At 35.8% G+C, this 22,074-nt stretch overlaps 1 pseudogene; it reads left to right on the top strand.

Moving 5' to 3' along the window:
* Nucleotides 1-2,450: 2,450 nt before the first annotated feature.
* On the top strand, nt 2,451-3,443 carry LOC141493817 (calponin-2 pseudogene; annotated as a pseudogene).
* The last annotated feature ends 18,631 nt before the right edge of the window (nt 3,444-22,074 follow it).

The following is a 22,074-nucleotide window of genomic DNA, read 5'->3' as shown; positions in this document are numbered from 1 at the left end:
CCTTGCTTGGGGGTGCTTGCTTACACCCCTCCCCTTTGATCTTCCAAGTTGTGTCTGGTGTTCCCCAGAGTGTAGGTCAGGAAACTGCCTCTGCTGCCATGAGCAGTGGCTCCTAGGTGCCCTGGATCTGCCTCCAGGTAACTGAAGTTCCTTCACTCTGGTGGCCACCCCTCTAATCCTGTGGAGCAGAGCCTTTCCGCTATTTTCAGGTTACCTTTGGCTGGACAATGGCCTCATTGGATCCCTCTGTGGGTTCTGTCTCTCAAAAATTTAGTTAGACGCCTTATTTTGTAAGTTTTGAATTATTAGAGAGAGAGAGTACCTAAGAGAGACTCTTCTCCTGTTACCATCTTGGCTCCACCCCCCCAAGAACTTACATTTTATTAGTAGAAGATAACACATAAAGGAGTTTGGAAAAGAAGGTTCAGGGTATAATTACAAGTGTTGCATCATTGTGTAGAAACAGTCTGGGAATGAACTCTTTCAAGATAAAGATTACCTTGGAAAATTGGGGGTCACCATGGGCAGGGAAAGAGAAAGAGAGCACTCCAATAATGGAATATAGGTCTTTGGTGGAAGGGGAATCATGTCAATACACTTGGAAAATTATTCATTAATGTTCTAATTGTTTACTATATAATTTGTTTCTATTTTTAACCTCTTATAAATAGGTTGAATATTAATGTTTTGGAAAAGGTGAGGCATTTCTCTTTGCCATTGTCTTCCTTTTGGAATAAAACCAGTAAGATCATTTAATAATGGGAATGAAATTTTAGTTTTTTCTCATGTAATTTCAAATTGTTATCCAGAATATCTGTCAAGTCATAGTTCCTCCAAAAGTATATTATGCTTGCCTTCTTATAATCACTCCAAAATTATTTATTTCCATTTATAGGAACTTTGCCAGTTTGCTTGATGTTAGGTAATCCAGAAGTTTTTATATTTGTATTTCTCTTTTTGATTACTTGTAGCATTTTTTTCATGATTATTGATATTTTATTTCTTTTTTTTTGGTAAACTTTTTCTTTATCTCTTATTTATTGGAGAATGACTCAAATATAAATTTGCCATTGTCTTATTAATGTAAGGTGTTAAACTTTTTTCACAATTCTTTAATGAAAATATTTTTCTTATATCATTTTTTCTTATTCTAGATGATTGGTATTGTTCCCTTGAAAGGGTTTGATTTTTATAAGATTGAAAATATCTATTTTTATAATTTCTATTCCTTGATTGAGTAATGCATTCATTCCTCAAAAGAGTTGTGAGAGATATCTTCCATTTTTCTTTTTTATTTATGACTTTTTGTACCTATAATTTTATTTGTGTGACCTTAGGAAATTAGAATTCTGTAATATATGTTAGAAATATATTTCTGTCAAAATATTTTCCAGTTTTCCTAGTCCTTTTGCTATTCTCTTTCTCATGAATTTGTAAAATACTTCGTTTATATTTGCTTCTGGCTCTTATTAGCTTGTATACTCTTCTCATCAGTTTTCTACTTTTTAGTAATACCAAATAATTTATCATTTGAATAATATAATTTGAAATCTGCTCATGCTAAACCTTTTGCTTTTCCTTTCATCACTCCATATATTTCCTTAAAGCCTTTGTAATTTTGTTTCTTTAATTGAATTTGGTAATTATTTTGTCCAGAATCACAAAATTGCCTCTTAATGGTTTGACATAATTTATATATATTAGTTTAGATTTTATTGTAATATCTATTAGGTTGGTACAGCCTAATTTGAGCTTTGAAATATTTTAAAGTTTCCTAGATTTTCCTTTTTTTTCTGGAACAATGGATAGAATATAGCTCTGGAACCTGAGGATCTGGATTAAAATTGTCTGATGATATGTGTGATCTTGGATAAGCCACTTATCTCTCTTGGGACTCAGATTAACCAATCTGTCAAACAACTTGGAATAAATTGTCTGGTTCCATCTGGTTGAGATCCTATAATCAAATGATGTATGACTTAAAAAGATATTAAGATATTCATAGTTTTATAAACTCTATGTGTCTTGATTTGTCTATCACAACATTTTAAATACAGCTAAGTGGAAAAGTGGATAGAATGGTAAGCCGGCACTAAGAAAAGATCTTTCTAAGTTAAATTCAGTCATAGATACTACCTATTTGAACCTGGGGAAGGCATTTAACCATTTGCCCCTGTTCTCATTTGCAAAATGAGCTAGAGAAGAAAATGGCAAACTACTAACAGTATCTTTGCCAAGAAAATCCCAAATGGATTCATGAAAAATCAAGCAGGACTGAATTATGACTGAACAACAGAAGCTCTATGTACCTTAATTTGATAATGGCAACACCTTTATTCAGTTTTTGTTATTGAGATGAATTATACTTTGAATCTTTTCTTTCTGGCTTTGTTCAAAATATACAGAAATGGTCGGTCCCATCCAGCCGCCCCGGGCCGCTCCCTGCCTGGCTCCGCTCCTCCGCGCCATGAGCTCCACTCAGTTTAACAAGGGCCCGTCCTACGGCCTGTCCGCCGAAGTCAAGAACCGACTCCAGTCCAAGTATGATCCACAAGTGGAAGGTGAGTTGAGGGGCTGGATCGAGGGTCTCACAGAACTCAGCATTGGGCCAGACTTCCAGAAGGGACTCAAAGATGGCATCATCCTATGCACTCTCATGAACAAACTATAGCCTGGCTCCGTGCCCAAGATTAATCGCTCACCACAGAACTGGCACCAGCTGGAAAATCTCTCCAATTTCATCAAGGCCATGGTTAACTATGGCATAAACCCTGTGGATCTCTTTGAAGCCAATGACCTCTTTGAAAGTGGAAATATGACTCAGGTTCAAGTATCACTTCTGGCTCTGGCTGACAAGACCAAGACAAAAAGACTACAGAGTGGTGTGGACATTGGGGTCAAGTACTCAGAGAAACAAGAATGAAACCTTGATGATGCCAAATTGAAGGCCGGGCAGTGTGTTATTGGCCTTCAGAGGGGCACCAATAAATGTGTCAGCCAGTCAGGTATGACAGCCTATGGTACCCAAAGACACCTGTATGACCCTAAGAACCAGATCCTGGCCCCAATGCACCACTCAACTATCAGCTTGCAGATGGGGACCAAGAAATGTGCCAGTCAGGTTGGCATGACAGCCCCAGGCACCAGGCGACATATCTATGACACCAAGATGGGCACAGACAAGTGTGATAACACCTCCATGTCTCTGCAGATGGGTTATACCCAGGGTGCCAACCAAAGTGGGCAGGTGCTCGGGCTGGGGTGACAGATCTATGATCCCAAATACTGTCCCTAAGGTCCCACCGGAGATGGGCCAGGGATGGGGCCAAGTGACAGCCCTAGCTCTGCGGAGCCCCCTGAGTACCACTATTATAGGGAAGAGGAAGGGTATTGAGGCCGAGGGCCCTCCCATGTTCCCCTCCCCTCCCTTATCCAACCCCTTTCATTATTATCACCCCCTTCTGCTCTCTGATTTTTGTCTTATCTTGGGAGAATTTTACTCCTATCTGAACTCTCTCTTTGACTCACCCTGTGGCCTTGGACAAGCCTCAACTTCTCTATTTGTCAGATGAGGGGACCAGAACTGGCTGTTTGAGGTCTGCCTTCCAATATTGATGATGTTCTACAGTTCTCTGTGTTTGAGTGTCTCATCTCCTGAGTAAAGGAGGCTGCAGAAAGTCAAGTTTCTCAGGCCTGAAAGTCAGGGTAGATGGGAAAGGAGTCTTCTTCACCCCTCTATCCTCTCTTCAGCTGAGGGCTTCTCAAAAGGGTGTCTATGGGGTTGGGGGATTGTGAAGCAAGAATATTCCCATCCCCTCCCATCCATAGCCTTGCCCTGGACCAATTCTCATTGTCTCTCCATCTCTTCCCCAACCCCTTTTGGGTTGGGCCTGAGCCCTTGAGTGAAGACAGGGTGAAGAGGAGGAAGACAGGGTCACAGTAGGGTTTCCGGTTGGAGATGAGCTTCCCTCTTCCTGCTTATTTCTTTTAATCTCACTGTCTTCCAAACTCTCCACAACCAGGTTTTTGACTTTGTGTTCTCTCCAGTGTGATCAATGATCTTTTAATTGACAAACATAGTTCTCTTTTCTTAGTTTTTATCTTTTTTGACATCTGTGAAGCATTTGCCATGATCTTTCTTTTTTTAATTATTTTTTTAGGGTTTTTTTTTGCAAGGGCAAATGGGGTTAAGTGGCTTGCCCAAGGCCACATGGCTAGGTAATTATCAAATGTCTGAGACGGGATTTGAACCCAGGTACTCCTGACTCCAGGCCAGTGCTTTGTCCACTGAGCCAACTAGCTGCCCCCTGACATGATCTTTCAACATCCCCCTAGATACTCTCTCCTATCTTGGTTTTTGTGACACTGCTCTCTCCTGGTCCTCTTACTTGCTTGACTACTCCATCTCAATTTACACTGCTTGTTCTTTATCCATGTCATCCCCACTTATTTTTATCCCCCATGATTTCTATTCTGGATCTTTTTCTCTTTTCCCTTTGTGTTGCCATACTTCGTGATTTCAACACCTAAACTAGGTTCAATTAACATGTCTTTGCAGGTAATTATCTGATCTATTCTTGGTCTATTTTTATGGATTTTCAATGCTAAGACAATTTTCCAAACATATCAAAGAATATGATGAAAATAGAATTTATTCCCCCCTCCTCTCCCCTCTGACAAATTGTGATATTAATTCCAAGGGTACTACCATCCTTCAGAACACCCAGACTTACATACTTTTGTAATCATTTACCAATCACTTATCATCATTCTATGAATCCAATCTTTTTTCAAAACATTGTTTCTACCACACCATAAATGTTCCCTTGTCTCCACTCACATAGCCACTGCCTTATTTCAGGCCTTCATTACCTCTAATTTGAATTGCCGTAAACTTCTAATTTGTCTTCCTAGTTCACATATCTCCCCACACCAATCCATCTTTCAGTTTGAAAGGCAGTCATTTTCTAAAGCATAGAAATATAACTCTGATTCTCTCACTGTCCCATTGCATCTCTACTAATGAAATCCAGTAATTCTCTTATTACGTTAAATATTAAGTCCCTTGCTTCTTATTTAAAGATCTTTATCATCTGATCCCTTCCTTCCTTTCTAGTCTTCTAGTCCATTATGCTCTTCATGCATTCTCTCACATGATCTATCTTCTGGTTCCATGTTTTTGTTGGTTATCGCCCATGCCTGGAATGTTCTGTTCCCTCTACTTCTTTTTTTAAATTTTATTTATTTAAGGTAATGGGGTTGCTCATTAAGGTAATGACTTGCCCAAGCTCACACAGCTGGCAATTTAAATTTTATGCATTTAAAAAATATTTTTCTGAGAAAATTTCCATAGATTTGACCAAGCTATTAAATAGGTATATGAAACAAAAGAAAAAAGATTAAGAATCCCCCTTTTAAAGTAATCTTATGAATTTGAAGCAGTGCTCTATATTTTTGAGAAGAGTACTTTATCAGAAATATTTGCTATGGAAACTGTTTTCCAGCTTTTTGCATTCCTTCTAATCTTGCCTGTATAGATTTTATTTGTGAAAAAAACATTTTTAATTTAATGTGATCAAAATCAACCATTTTGAAATTTTAATGTTCTCTGTCTTTTGTTTGATCAGAAACTTCTCCGCTCTCCATAGATCTAACAGATAGAGGATTTTTTTTCTTAATTGGTCTATGGAATCACCTTCTATGTCAAATCCTCTACCCATTTTGATCTTATTTTGGTATAAGAGTAAGAGTGAGTCTACGCCTAGGTTTTGCCATAGTATTTTCCTGTTTTCCCAGCAGTTTTTGTCAAATGGTGAGTGTCTTTGGGTTTAACAAGTAGTGGATTACTATAGTCTTTTACTACTATTTCTTTTGTGTCTACTCTAATCTACTGGTCCATTACTCTATTTCATAACCAGCAGCAGAGAACTTTGATGTGTACCACTTTATAATTCAGTTTTAAGTGTAGTATAACTAGGTCACCTTCTTCTAAATTTTTTCATTAATTCACTTGAATTTCTTAACCTTGCTCCAGATGAATTTTGTTACTATTTTTTGTAGTTCTGTAAAGTAGTTTTTTTGTTAACTGGATTGGTATGGCACTGAATAAGTAATTTGATTTGGGTAGAATTGTCATTTTTATTAGCTAAGTCTAACCATGAACAATTGACATTTTCCCAATTGTTTAGATCTGTTTTATTTATGTGATAAGTAGTTGATAATTGTGTTCACATAGTTTCTTGGTTTGTCTTAGGAGGTAGATTTCCATGTACTTTATGTTGTCTACAATTTCTTTAAATGGAATTTCATATTTTATCTCTTGCTCTTGGGCTTTATTGTTCATATATAGAAATGTTGATGATTTATGTGAGTTTATTTTCTATCCTGCTACTTTGCTGGAGTTAATTATTCCAGGTAGTTTTTTACCTGATTTTTTTTTAGGATTTTCTAAGTAAGCCTTCATATCATCTGCCAAGAGTTAAAGTTTTGTTTCCTCATTGGCAATTCTGGCTCCTTCAATTTCTTTTTTCTCCTCTTCTTGCTAAAGTTAACATTTTTTTTTATTTAAGGCAATGGGATTAAATGACTTGCTCAAGGTCACAGAGCTAGGCAATTCTTAAGTTTCTGATGTTGGATTTGAACTCAGGTACTCCTGACTCCAGAGCCAGTGCTCCATCTACTGCACCACCTAGCTGCCCCCCTCTAGTATTTTTAACAGGAATGGGTGCTAAATTTTATCATAAGTTTTTCAGCATCTATTGAGATAATCATATGATTTTTGTTGGTTTATATGTGGGTATGTTCAATTATTTGAGTGTTTTCTGAATATTGAACCATCCCTGCCTAACTGGTATAAATCCTATCTGATCATGGTGTATTAGCCCCATAATGACTTCTTGTAATCTCTTTGTTAAAATTCTTTTTTAAAAATTTTGCATTCATATTCAAGAGGGAGATTGGTGTATAATTTTCTTTGTTTTTCTTTGTTTCTTTGTTGGTTTTTCCAGGCTTTTCCTTTTCCCTTACTGGTGCCATGAGAGAAATTTGGTAGAATTCCTTATTCTCCTATTTTTAAAATCTATAGCACACTTTGTTTTATTTGCTGATTTTGATGGTCTAACTCTGTTCCTGGGGAATATGGAATATAGCCCTGATTTTTTGTGCTGAGGTTGGGGTCTGGTCCCTGATTTATCACTTGCCAAGGTGTTACCTATGCAGCCCAGGCATTGCCCATGTAGAGGTTTGTTACTACTCAGTCCTGTCTGGGATTAGGACCCTCCCTGCTGACGTGCTATCTAGCTGAGCAAGGACCAGGGCTACTAGCTATCATGAATTGGATTGGACTGTGGTCAGAGGCCTCCTGTTGGCTTCCCCATTCTATGTAGTTGGGCTATATGTTCCCTTTTCCCCAAAGAGACTGACCTTCACTGTATATCCTCCAGGATGTCTCAACTTGAGAACTTGTTTTGCTCTTTTTTTTATGGTGGGATCTACATCCTTGTAATTTGTATATAGGTTTCATTTAATAGTGTGCAGGGAAAAGCTCCAGGAGCATGCTAATTCATGTCACCATCTTGGCTCTCCTCACATTATTTTCAAGAGTCACGATCTAAAGTATCAGCTAAAGCATCATAACTTTCATTATCAATCTATACCTATATCTAAGCATGATCCTTTTAGCTATCACAAAGTGAAATATAATTCTCAAATGTTACAAGTATTATCTTCCTATGTAGGAATCTATATAGTGTAAAGTTCTTGACTAATGTTTTTCTCCTTTATTTTTAGTGTATCCCTTGGGTATTGTTTTAGAAATTGAATTTTCTTTTCCCTTCTGGTCTTTTTGTCAGATAATTTTGAAAGTCCTCTATTTCATTGAAAATACATCTTTTCCCTAAATTTTGAGGGCAGATGATTCTTTTGGTTGTAATTTAAGATCCTTTGCCCTTCAGAATATCATATTCTAAGCCCTCAAATCCTTTAAATTGAAGCTAAATCCCACATAATCCTGACTGTGGTCCCTTGATGTTTTAATTGCTTCTTTTTGACTGCTTGCAGTATTTTGTCCTTTAATTGAGAATTCTGAAATTTTGTTACAATATTTTCTTGGAGTTTTTATTCTTGTATCTCTTTTTGGAGTTGATAAGTGGATTCTTTTAGGGACAATATTGTCTTCCTGTTCTGCAATATTAGGGAAATTTTCCATCTTGAAAGATATTTTTGGAGCATCTACATGGAATAGTGGATAGAGCACTGGTCCTGGAGTCAACAAGACCTGAGTTCAAATCTGACTCTGGACAATTAATAATTGCCTAGTGTGTGACCTTGAGCAAGTCACTTAACCCCACTGCCTTACAAAAAAAAAAGTAAGGTATTTTCCAGACCCTTTTTTTTTAATCTAGGCTTTCAGGTAGACCAATAATTCATAAATTCTCTCTTCTGGATCTATTTTCCAAGTTGATCATCTTTCCTAAGAGATACTTTATATTTTCTTCATTTTTTGAGGTTTTTGTTTTTGTTCGCTGGAATATTTCCTTATTAGTGTCTATTTGTCTAATTCTAATTTTGGGGATTTCATTTTATTTAGCAGGTTTTGTGTTTCTTTTTTCCAATTGGTTAATTTTAATTTTTAAATGGGTTGGTTTTCTTTTCCATTTGGTTAATTTTTGTTTTTGACGAGTTGCAATTTTTTCCATTTGGTCATTTTTTACTATTAAAGGGATTGATTACTTCAGTCAATTTTTCATATTCTCCTGCATGGATCATTTCTTTTTTCCATTTTTCTTTTTCTTCTTTTCTTCATTTTCAAACTGCTTTTTGAGATCTTCCAATAAACTCCTTTGAGGCTTCACATGTTAGGCATTTTGTCAACATTTTCATCTTCTGAGATAGTATTTTTATCATCACCAACAGAAAAAATTATTTGTTTGTTTTTTGCTCTTTTTGATAGTTGAGCTCTGTTTTCTGTGCTAGTGCCTAAACCCGGTCCCTTGCTTATCACTTCCTGTGGTGTTTCCTGGGTAGCAGGCTACTCTCCTTTAGGGTAGCCCTTAATCTCTGCTTGCCAAGGCATTGTATTTGCAGTGGTTTATTCCCTGTGTTAGGGTTGCTCAACCTAGTCCTATCTGTTGCACCAGCATTCCAGGGTTAGAATTTTGTCTTTTGAGCTAGGGTTGGGAACCTCACTGCTGCTGATGACTTGCTGAACCTTGAACCGAACTGTGCCCTAGCTGAGAGGCTATTAGCTTTTCAATTCTCCCACCCATGCTGTGCTATACTTCTCTTTTATTCAGAAGAGATAGATATTTAATGACTTTCCTCCATAATATATTGAGTTGAGAATTTTTGTCTTTTTGGTAGGATCTGTTACTTTAAGTTCTGTGTAGAGGCTTCATTTAATGTTTCTGGAAAACTCTGGGAACTTCCTACCTTCTCACAGCATCTTGGTCCTGTTCCAAAAGTCCTGAGTTCTGCTTTCTAATCTATTTTCTTCTTTTCCCATGGTGAGTTGAATCCACTCACATTTAATTTTTTTCCTATGAAATTCTTATTTTTTTCCTCTTTTGAGCTCACACTACTTGTTTCTGAATTATTTTGCTTCTGATTTTGTGCTCTTGGAGAACTGACAACAGAGAAAGGATGTCCTGGGTTCAGATGCTTCCTCTGACACATTGACTGTACTGGAAAAATCAATTAACTTTCCAGGCAAATTTTTTTTTAGGTTTTAGCAAGGCAAATGGGATTAAGTGACTTGTCCAAGGCCACACAATTAGGTAATTATTAGTTGTCTGAGTTCAGATTTGAACTCAGCTACTCCTGACTCCAGGGCCGGTGCTCTATCCACTGTGCCACCTAGCTGACCCTCAGGCAAATTTTTAAGGCTATTGTGTGAACTGTTGATTTGTCCTGGCAGTGAGAGTTTTCTCATCAATGATATCACAAATATGATCTTTCACAGAAACATCCTCTCAAAAGAAAAAATAATCTATTCTAATCTTTCTGACTTGTCTCCATTGCCCCTCACTTTGAACTCCAATTTCTTGACTCATTGTTTATTTTTTGATTTCTCATTCTTTCTCTGTTCCTGCCAACTAAATAACTCATTTCAGTTTTAATGGCATTGAACTGTAGTGGGCCTTTTCCAGAAATGTCATTTTATTTTTCTTCTTTCTTACCCTGGAAACTTAAATGAATATACAGAATGTAAAGTTTTTCTGTTCCATTGTTAATTTGAAGATCTATCTGTTAAGTGAGGCTTTTGGGAAAATAATATTTAGGCACTTCTTATTTCCTGTTTAAATAAGATAAACAAATTTGCCTTTTTCTACTACCTTCACATTTCTCCCTTCATAAACTACACCTATTGATTTTCTCCTTTCTACTCACCCTTCAAGATAACTTGTATTTATGAAGCTTCCTAAGGCAGTTGTCTTAATGACTTTCAGATAAGTCAGTTGATATTTTAAAGGAAAACTGTTTTTTCTTTTCCTTTATTCATTATCTACATAAGTAAATTTCTTTCCTTGATTTCACTAAATTTCATTTTCCTCTTTATTTTCCTGCCTTTTTAGAGATATTTTCTAAGAATTCATTCAATTATTTCCCTATCCTTGTCCTTCCCATAAGCTAGATATTTTTGTTTGATCCCTCAATATTTTTTTTATCTTCTCAATGGCCCTTAGAACAGGTAAGTTTGAAGTTCAAATGACTTGACTAATATTGGAATACATTAGAACTGCTTTTCTTAGTCTTTTCTTGCTATTTGGAATTGTTTACATTTTCTTAAGTTTTTTTTTTCATTTTGCTGAACTTATATGTCAAATGTACCTCTCCTTGTTTGTTCTTATATAAGTATAACTCCAGAGCTTTAAGGAACTTTAGTGATTATCTGGGCCAGTTTTATAGGTGAGGAAACTAAGAGCCAAGATTTCTTGTAACATTTCTAAGATCATAATTATTTTTCAAAAAAAGAGCCAGGGGTGGCTAGGTGGCACAGTGGATAAAGCAGCGGCCCTGGAGTCAGGAGTAGTACCTGAGTTCAAACCCCACCTCAGACACTTAATAATTACCTGGCTGTGTGGCCTTGGGCAAGCCACTTAACCCCATTGCCTTGCAAAAACTAAAAAAACTAACAAAAAAAACTTAGTTCTCTCACTAACACTTTCTACCCCCCACATGACTTCTTGTATAACTTTCTACTACTCTTTAGTATGTATTCATTGTTTTGAAGTCTCTTTTGATGTTTTCAACTCTATTCCCACCCTCTGTTTCTATGTATTTTTCTTTGATATCTTTTGGTGATGAACTCATTTTGTTTTCTTGTTTATTATTTCTTATTTTTGTTTTGTTTTGATTTATTTAGCATATTTCTAACTACTTTGAGGAAATGTATACTTAACTACTGACTTGGCCATTATATTAGAATACTAGAGTCTGAAGTTCTGAATATAGGTAATTAGAATAAAAGTGTTTTAACAGATCAGAGAAATTCTGAAGGGGAAACAATGTAAGGAATATGATATATTTACAAATATACACAAATGTTTATAAAAATATGTATGGATATTTACCTTTATATGAATATTTTCACAAATAAAGGATTTTAGTGAAAGCATGCATGTATTCATTTAGAGAGATGTAAGACACTTACTCCAGAACCCAGAAATCCCCTATGAATTATTTAATCTGTTTATCAAATTTATTTCTATGTTTTTCTCTAAACAGATTTTATTCAACTCCTAATCTCATGGTATAGTTCATAATACCAAGTTATTATTTGAGTTTCCACCTGTGAATCCATTGGCAAAGTGAATTCCAGAGAGGAAACCCTTTACCAAAGCATATTTGAACTTACCCTCCAATATACCATGTTAGGTAATTGACTGAAATACTGAGAAGTCAAGTACTCAGAGTCACACAACAAGTATGTATCAGTATCTTCTAATTTCTGACACAAGAAGTTGTGTCCTATAAAAATAGATTTCTAGAAGGAAAGCCTTGCCTTTTCCTACATTATTTGATGATAGAAAACTCATTCTCCTCTTCTTTGTCCTCTGAATCCTTGTCCTAACCCCTGTCATTTTCCACAATCCAAAACTCCAGGGGAAAAAATCTTATTTATAAAATAAAATTTCTACATTTAGTTCAAGAACAATCAGTCTCATGTTTTCCTAGATACACTTCATGATTTTTGGATTTTTTTGCCATCAGTCTTTACCTATTGTTGGCATCCAAGCATTTTGTGCTGATGTTGAACATAGAATGTTGTTTTAATTTATGATATATCTATTCCATAGAAACCTTTTTCAATTTATCCTTAAGTCCATCCATCAAGTATACAATTAAAAAAAAATACTCAACATGCTCTTTAGCTTTTGACTTGTATAACAACCATTAACTTAGTTAATTCACAAGTTAACATCGTATTTACAGTAAGTGACAGTCTTTATAGAAGTCATAAATTCCATTGTATGTAGCAATTTCTCTTTCAAAGCCAATATAAGAATGAATTAAACATATTCTTGACTAAATCTCCTTTATTCTTTTTTTATGTTCCTGAGATAACTGAGAAGTAAGCCCAGTAGGCCCAAGATGTGATGAAATTGATGATCATATTTATATATTATTTATCCTTTGATCAGTGCAGTAAACTTAAAGCAATTATTTTTTCTAATATTGTAACAATTTTAAGTGATAATCTACTGTCCTGTGGTTCCACTCAGAATGAATGCATAGCCAAAGCTCTCTTACCTGAAAAACATTCCTTGCAAACTTATTCATGTTCATTTCAATCCTGGTCCTCCATAACAATATACCACTGTATTCTATCCTTCCACTGTGCTTTCTGGAACTGCATTCTATTGCCAAGTTAGTTGCTATTCTGTTCAACATATGTTATCCCTGTAAATTCCCTATAGCAGGAATGTAAATCCTTTTGTGCTTTTTTATTCTTTTTTTAGTGAAACATTTTATTTATTTTTGAATTTTACAATTTTTCCCCCAATCTTACTTCCCTCCCCCTACCCCCCCAAAGAAAGCAATTTGTCAGTCTTTACATTGATTCCATGTTGTACATTGATCCAAACTGAGTGTGATGAGAGGGAAATCACATCCTTTAGGAAGAAACATAAAGTATAAAAGATAATAAGATCAGACAATAAGATATCAGGTTTTTTTCCTAGATTAAAGGGAATAGTCCTTGAACTTTGTTCAAACTCCACAGTTCTTTATCTGGAGACAGATGGTATACTCCATTGCAGATAGCCAAAAATTGTCCCTGATTGTTGCACTAATGGAATGAGCAAGTCAATCAAGGTTGATCATCACCCCATGTTGCTGTTAAGATGTACAGTGTTTTTCTGGTTCTGCTCATCTCACTCAGCATCAGTTCATGCAAATCACTCCAGGCTTCCCTGAATTCCCATCCCTCCTGATTTCTAACAGAACAATAAAGTTTATGACATACATATACCACAGTTTGCTAAGCCATTCCCCAATTGAAGAACATCTACTTGATTTCCAATTCTTTGCCACCCAAACAGGGCTGCTATAAATATTTTTGTACAAGTGATGTTTTTACCCTTTTTCATCATCTCTTCAGGATATAGACCCAGTAGTGGTATTTCTGGGTCAAAGGGTATGCATATTTTTGTTGCCCTTTGGGGGTAGTTCCAAATTTCTCTTCAGAAAGGTTGGATGAGTTCACAGCACCACCAACAATGTAATGGTGTCCCAGATTTCCCACAACCCTTCCAACAATGATCATTATCCTTTCTGGTCATATTGGTCAGTATGAAGGGTGTGAGGTGGTACCTCAGAGAAGCTTTAATTTGCATCTCTCTAATAAGTAATGATTTAGAGCAATTTTTCATATGACTATGGATTGCTTTGATCTCGTCATCTGTAAATTGCCTTTGCATATACTTTGACCGTTTGTCAACTGGGGAATGACTGTTTTTAAAAAATATAACTCAATTCTCTGTATATTTTAGAAATGAGTCTTTTGATAGAAACATTAGTTATAAAGCTTGTTTCCCAGTTTACTACATTTCTTTTCATCTTGGTTTCAGTGGTTTTATCTGTGCAAAAGCTTTTTAATTTAATTTAATCAAAATCATCTAGTTTGTTTTTAATGATGCTCTCCATCTCTTGCTTAGTCATAAACTACTTCCCTTTCCATAGATCTGACAGGCAAACTAGTCCTTGATCTTCTAATTTGCTTATGGTATTGTTTTTTGTATCTAAATCCTATATCCATTTGGATCTAATTTTGGTATTGGGTGTGAGGTGTTGGTCTAATATAAATTTCTTCCATACTAACTTCCAATTTTCCCAGCAGTTTTTATCAAAGAGAGATTTTTTTTTTATCCCAACAGCTGGACTCTTTGGTTTATCAAAGAACCGACTACTATAATGATTTGCTGGTATTGCACCTAGTCTATTCCACTGGTCCACCACTCTATTTCTTTTTTTTAAGGATTTAAAATTTTTTTTTGCAAGGCAATGGGGTTAAATGGCTTGCCCAAGGCCACACAGCTAGGTAATTATTAAGTGTCTGAGCCCGGATTTGAACCCAGGTACTCCTGACTCCAGGGATGGTGCTTTATGCACTGCGCCACCTAGCCACCCCTACCACTCTATTTCTTGCCAACACAGCTTTGATGACTGATGCTTTAATAACATTTTAGATCAAGTAGTGCTAAGCCCCCTTCTTTTGCACTTTTTTTCAATAAGTCCCTGGCAATTCTTGACTTTTTATTTCTCCATATGGATTTGGTTACAATTTTTTTCTAACTCATTAAAGTAATTTTTGGAATTTTGATTGGTAGGGCACTAAACAGGTAATTTAATTTTGGTAGAATTGTCATTTTTATTATATTAGCTCTACCTATCCATAAGCAGTTGATAGTTTCCTTCCTTATCTCTTAACACTATCTGTTTTTGCAGCTGCTTTGTCTGAGATAAGGATTGCTACGCCTGCTTTTTTTCACTTCCGCTGAAGCAAAACATATTTTGCCCCAAACTTTTACTTTTACTCTATATGTATCTCTCTGCTTCAAATGAATTTCTTGTAAGTTGCATATTGTAGGATTCTGGTTTTTAATGCACTCTGCTATTTGCTTACATTTTAAGGGAGAGTTCATCCCATTCACTTTCAAAGTTATAATTACTAATTCTTTATTACCCTCCATGCTATCTTCCCACTGTTTGTATTTTTCCCTTCCCCCCATTATCCATATTCCCCAGTATTTTGTTTCTGAATACCACCCTCTTCAGTGTGTTTGCCCTCCTAAATCCACCCCTTCCATTTCTTTCCCTTTTCCCTTTTTCCCTTTTCCCTTCCCTTCCTTTTCTTAGCTCCCTCTTTTTTTCTCCCCCATTTCTCTGCTCCCTCCCCTTTTCCCTTTTAATACTTGAGAGGTTAGTTTGTTTTAAGTTAACTGAATATGTGTGTAAGTTGACTTAAGCCATGTCTGATGAGAAGAAGATTCGGTTGTTTCTCATCTCCTCCCTTCTTCCCCTCAATTACCAAAAGTATTTTGTACCTCTTATTGTAATGAGATTTACTCCATTCAGTCCCCTCCCTCCTCCTGTCTCCTTCCTGTCCCCCTTTTTTTATGGAGGTAGTGTTTTTAAATCATTCTATCTGAGTCATAGAAAATTCTGAGTATACATCACTTCTTGCTAAGTACATTCAATCTAATAGAGTTACAATTCTTGAGAGTTATTAGAGTCTTTCTCCCAAGTAGGGTTATAGCCAGTTTAATCCCATTGGATAGCAGTGTCATGGATAAGTCATGAGTGTCCATCACTACTAGCTAGGTATATTCTCTCTGTCAGAGTTACAATTCTCAAGAGTTATGAGAACCTTTTCCCCATGCTGGGATATAGCCAGTTTCAACTTATTGGATAGCAGTTATTTTTTCTTCACCCCCCCTTTTTTTTTTACTTTTTCATGTTTCTCTTGAACATCCTGTTTGATGTCCAAATTTTCTATTTAACTCTGCTCATTTGATCAGGAATTTTTGGAATTCTTCCATTTTTTTAAAATGTCTATCTTTTCCCCTGAAAAAGAAGGCTGAATTTTGTGGGATGGTGCATTCTTGGCTGCATTCCAAGCTCCCTTGCTCTTTGGAATATCTCGTTCTAGGCCTTTCAATCTCTTGATGTTGATATAGCCAGGTCCTGCATAATCCTTACTGTAGCTCCTTGGTATTTAATTTGTTTCTTTCTAGTTCTGGAATTTGGCCACAACATTCCTTGGTGTTTTCATTTTAGGATCTCTTTCTGGAGGGTATCAACGTATTCTTTCAATAACTAATTTGCCCTCTGTTTCCATGATATCAGGGCAATTTTCCATCACTAGATCCTGTAATATAAGTCCAGCCATTTTTTTTTCTCTTCAATATTTTCAGGAAGTCTAATAATGCTCAGGTTGCCACTCCTTGATCTATTCTCAAGTTCTGTAGGTTTTGCTGATGAGGTATTTTACATTGTCTTCTACTTTTTCTATTTTTTGGTGTTGTTTAACAGGCTCTTGCTGTCTCATGAAGTCATTAGTTTCCTCATACTCTATTCTTTTTTTAAGAGAGGAGTTTTCTTCATTTACCTTTTGCAACTCCTTTTCCAATTGATCAAGTGTACTTTTAAAATAGCTTTTCATTAGACCAATTGAGGTTTTGAGAGAATTATTTTCTTTTTGCATTTGCCCAATTGAGGATATGATAGAATTATTCTTATTTTGTATTTGTCCAGTCGATGATCTGAGAAATTTATTCTCATATTGTATGTGTCCAATTGAGGATCTGAGCAAATTGTTCTCATTTTGTATTTGTCCAATTGTATTCTCCAGTGATTTGTTTTCTTGTTGCAAGGTGTTAATTGTCTCTCCCAAATTTTCCAATTGAGTTTTAAACTCCTTCCTGATTTCTTCAAGAAAGTCTTTCTGTGCTAGAGACCAGATCATATTCTCTTCATAGGTTCTAGGTCTCTCTGAGTTAAGGTCTTTTCCTTCCAAGAATTTTTCTATGGATCCACCTTTCTGCTGATCTTTCTTCATTTTGCTAAGACCCTGAGTTGGGTAGGGACTGGTTCACAGAGGTTTAATGTTGGAATCCCAAGAGGCTTTACTCACTGAGTGCAATTCCTCCAGCTGGCCAACAGGAGGTGCTGGTTGCTTTCTCTTGAGTGTCTGTAACCTTGATTAAAGCCCTCTCCCTTAGCCTTGAGGGAGCAATTGAAGCTGTCAAATATTTTCATCTTCAATCAATGGTGGGCTTTACCCTTTAGTGAGGACATCCCTCTCCCTACTGTCAGCTGGGCTGATTATTCTGCTCACACACCTGTGCCTGGGGCAGAAGTAATCTGTAATTGTGTTTTATTCTGGGAAGAGTCCTCAGCCACAATGGAGGTTTGGACTCAGCATTCCTCAGATCAGAGGAGCCCAGCGATAATGTCCTCAGCTCTCCTGCACTGGTACTGTTCCCCCAGCCCTGTTGGTAAGCTCCAGATGGTCAGTATCAACACCAATGCCTCTGCTCCCTAGTTGACTCAAGCCATGGTCCACCAGCCTCTAGCCCCGCTCATCAAGCAGGTCTGGGTCTTGGGCCCTCAGGCTCCTGGGGGCTCCAACCTAGCTGCTAATCAGGCTGATCTGTGGCTGATCCACGCTCTGTGCTGGGATTCACCCAAGGCTGAGGAAGACAAATCTTGAGGTAGATGTTCTTTCTCTTAGCTTTTCTTTCTGGGTTTTGTGGATCGAATTTCTGTTAAGAGGATTGTTTCATATCATAGATGGGGAAAGATTAGGATACTTTAGGACTATGCCTGTCTTCTCTCCACCATCTTGGCTCAGGATTCACTTTTATATTCTTTAAAAAAATTATTAAATATTTTTATTTGAAGTTTTGAGTTCCAAATTCTATTCTTCATTCACTTTCTCCCCACCCTTCCCTGAGATTGATGATGATGTGTTCCCCCCCTTCATTTTTGAAGAAGAACATGATGTCAGGGAGATGATGCCATGACATGTATATGAATTGGATTTGAGTGAAGGAAAACTGTGCTTAGTCACTGTCTCCTTCAGAGCCATCTGGATTCAATGGCCAGATAGGAATCAGTATGACTGCCTGAGGTCACATAGCTAGTAAGTGTCCAGTATCTAAGGACAGATTCAGCCTCTCATTCTCCTGGCTCCAAGACTAGTGTTCTATCCACTTCCCTGAGGTGGTAAACAATGAGATTTAGATTATACATATACAGTTATATAAAACATTTTATCATAATCATTTGGTACAAGAAGACTCAAATAAAATGAAAGAAAGTGAAAAATACCATGCTTCAATCAGTATTCAATCAAATCAATTCTTTTTCTTGAGATGGATAGTATGATTCATCATTAGTCTTTTGGGATCGTCTATGATCATTGTATTGCTGTGAATAGCTAAATCATTCACAGTTCTTCATGAGTAATATTGCTTTTGCTGTGTACAATGTTTTCAATTTATTTTTCATGAGTTCATATAAATTTTTCTGAAATCATCCTGCTAATCATTTTTGCAGCACAATAATATTCCATTTACAATCATGTACACAGCTTTGTTTGCCCATTCCTTAATTGATGGATATCTCTTTGATTTCCATTTCTTAACCATCAAAATAAAGTTGTTATAAATAGTTTTGTACAAAGAGGTCCTTTTCGTTTTTTCTTTTTGTTGGATAGCTGGAATACTATTATATGGTAGAGTCATGAACTGATCCAACCATTCTGGAAAGTAGTTAGGAAATATACTCAAAGGGGAATGAAATTATTCATACTCTTTTATCTAGAAATATCACTGCTACATTTATGTGCCAAAGATGCTCCCTCCCAAATAAAGGAATATAATTTAAGTTTTCTAGATCAACTTCTCATTTTTTCAAGTAAGAAAATAGAAACCTGAGGAAAACTATTGCTTTCTCCTTTTTTCCCACCCAAAAATATAGAGTCCTAGAAGGAAGTAGCAATTTTGTTTTTTTTTTTATTTTTGTATTCCTAATGCTTGGCAAAATGTTTGGCACATAATATACACTTAATATATGCTTAATTATTGTGAATGCATCCAACCTTTCTGGGGAGCAATTTGGAATTATGCCTAAAGGGCAATAAAATCCCTTTGATCCAGCAATACTACTACTGGGTTTATACCCTGAAGAGATCATGAAAAAAGGGTAAAAGCATCACTTGTACAAAAATATTCATAGCACTTTGTAGTGGCAAAGAATTGGAAATTGAGTGAATGTTCATCAGTTGCAGAATGATTGAACAAATTGTGGTATAGGTACATTACGGAGCACTATTGTTCTATTAGAAACCAGGAGCAATGGGAATTCAGGGAAGCCTGGAAGTATTTGCATGAACTGATGCTGAATGAGATGAGCAGAACCAGAAAAACATTGTACAACCTAACAGCAGTGTGGGGGTGATGATCAAACTTGATGGACTTGCATCAGTGCAACAATCAGGCACAATATTGAGATATCTGCAATGGAGAATACCATCTGTATCCAGAGAAAGAATTGTGGAGTTTGAAAAAAAGATCAAAGACTATTATCTTTAATTTTAAAAAAAAGTCATCTTATTATGTAATTTTGCTACCTCTTATACCATTTTTTCCCTTAAGGATATGGTTTTTCCTCTCATTGCATTATCTTAGATCAATGTATACTATGAAAACAATGTAAATACTAACAGATTGCCTTCTTTGGGTGGGGGGGGAATAAGTGAGATTAAGGGGAAAAAATTGTAAAATTCAAAATAAATCAATAAATTAAATAAAAAATATGGAGACTTGATGAATTGAAATCAATAAAAGCAATGAGTCTTGGAAAGGTTACATGACTTACCTAAATTTATACTTTAAATGGCAGAACTAAGTTTTGAACTGTGGTCCTTTTTCTTATGCCCCAAATTCCTTCTAGTAGCTTCTGATGTTCTCTGTGCATTTTGAGTGATAAAATTTCTTCCATCACAGTCTCCTGGCACCATTTAATCTGGAAGCAAAACTATATAATTTCCTAAACTTCTAGTTGAGGAATTAAAAATTTTTTGTACTTTTGTTTCTTTTTATAATTTGAATCTTCTTTAACTGCCTTTGTGGATATCCCATTCTTCATGTTACATCACTGTCTTTGATGGAATGCTAACATATCATTTTGACAGTAAGATCCAGTGGTTGAAAGGAATTTTTGAAGACTTAGAATGTTCTATGTCAGGGAAAGCTCCAGAATGATTTTTCTTCATTTCTTCCCCTTCCTTAATAGTCTTTGGTTCACAACCAGAAAATATCCTTATACATGAATTTCCTTTGTTCATTTTTATCTCACTTCCCTCCTCCTGAATACCTGCTGACTTTCTAGCAACTTGGGATTTCTTAATTCATAACTACAATAACCAAGCTCCAAAGTCCTGTTAAATACATGGGACATTTGGCTGGTGAGAAAAGTTTAGAGATAGGATTCTTTGGAAGTACTATGATACAGAAGTATTCAAGGATCTGTACTGTTTCCTGGATGACTTCTGATTAGAATTCAAAGCAATGATTTCAGATTCAGTTTGGGGCCAGGTTATTTTAGAGGCTGGTTCTGTTTAGCGTGAACTTACGATTTTCAAGATGAATTGATTCACCCTTGCAAATCCCTTCTTAATATATACCCAGAGAACAGGACATTTTCTATGTACAGCAAATATCTCAGGCTCCTTGCTTTCTTTTACTTGATAACAATTTGACCAATTCATTTTCAGACTGTGATGCAAAATCTATCTTTATAAATTACCCTACTAAGATGAAGGAATGATATGAGATACTATTTTATTAAAACTAGTGTTACCTTTTAGTCCAGACCTATATCTCCAAAGAATACTGCCTTCATGTGCTACTAAGACTTTTAAGGATTTTTAAGAGAGAAAAGAATTATTAACTGAATATTTTAATAAGGTGAAATTGCAAGAGTATTAGATATAGAGTTATAGGATTTGGGTTTTAATCTTAATTCCACTATGATAGTCAAGTAACAACATTTCTGGAATTCAGTTTTCTCACTTGCAAAAATGAAGATTTAAACTAAACTTCCTTCCTTCTTTCCTTCCTAAATCCTATAAAGCTATACTTCTACGTGTAAATAAGTTTCTCTGAAGGATTATTTTTTGTGTCCAAAGTAATTTTGTCCTGATGTCAACTTTGTCAGATTCCTTAATGCAGCATAGCTATTGCTAAATAGATGGGAAGTAATCTTATGAATCCTTGAAACTTGAAACTAAATCTTGAATTTTTTTATTAATTCCTGTTTATTTAAAAAATAAAGAATTTCTTGCATATTGTAAACATTTAATCAGTATGGATTAATTGATTTGTCCACATAATAATAATAACCCATTTCTAATATTGTACATTATTGTGCAATAGTTCAGTTTTAGAAGAAAACAGACTACTGAGAATTTTTCCTTGTAAAATGTTGTTAAATAGCAATACCAACGATATCATTAAAATAGATTTAATGCTATTATTATCTTTTTAAATTGCCTAGATTTCCTCCTTTATCTCCATTCCTTCCTTTCAAAGTGACATTTCATATAACAAAAAAGTTTAAAATATAAAAGAATACAAAGAATAAAATCAGCAAAATTTAACAATAGATTTTAAAAATAACATAATATGAAATGTTCCTTACCTATGGATTCCCAAATCACATCTCTGAAAAAAGAATTTCAGAAGTGTCCCCTTTAAATGGTTGGAAGCTTTTTAATTTTGTAACCATTCACATAATTTTTTTTTTTTGCAAGGCAAATGGTGTTAAGTGGCTTGCCCAAGGCCACACAGCTAGGTAATTATTAGTGTCTGAGACCAGATTTGAACCCAGGTACTCCTGACTCCAGGGGCGGTGCTTTATCCACTATGCCACCTAGCCGCCCCTATTCACATAATTTTGCAACATATACAGATTGACTGATTTCTAACTGAGAAGGTTGCTTTTAAAATTAGAATTATGGTAGTTAGCATGCTTCAGTAAGGCTAACCAGTTAGTCCTCTTGTAGAT

Source organism: Macrotis lagotis, chromosome 7, assembly GCF_037893015.1.
Source record: "Macrotis lagotis isolate mMagLag1 chromosome 7, bilby.v1.9.chrom.fasta, whole genome shotgun sequence".
NCBI classification, from domain to species: domain Eukaryota; kingdom Metazoa; phylum Chordata; class Mammalia; order Peramelemorphia; family Peramelidae; genus Macrotis; species Macrotis lagotis.
The sequence above is the reverse complement of the archived record's forward strand: the minus strand, read 5'-3'. Positions and strand labels throughout refer to the sequence as shown.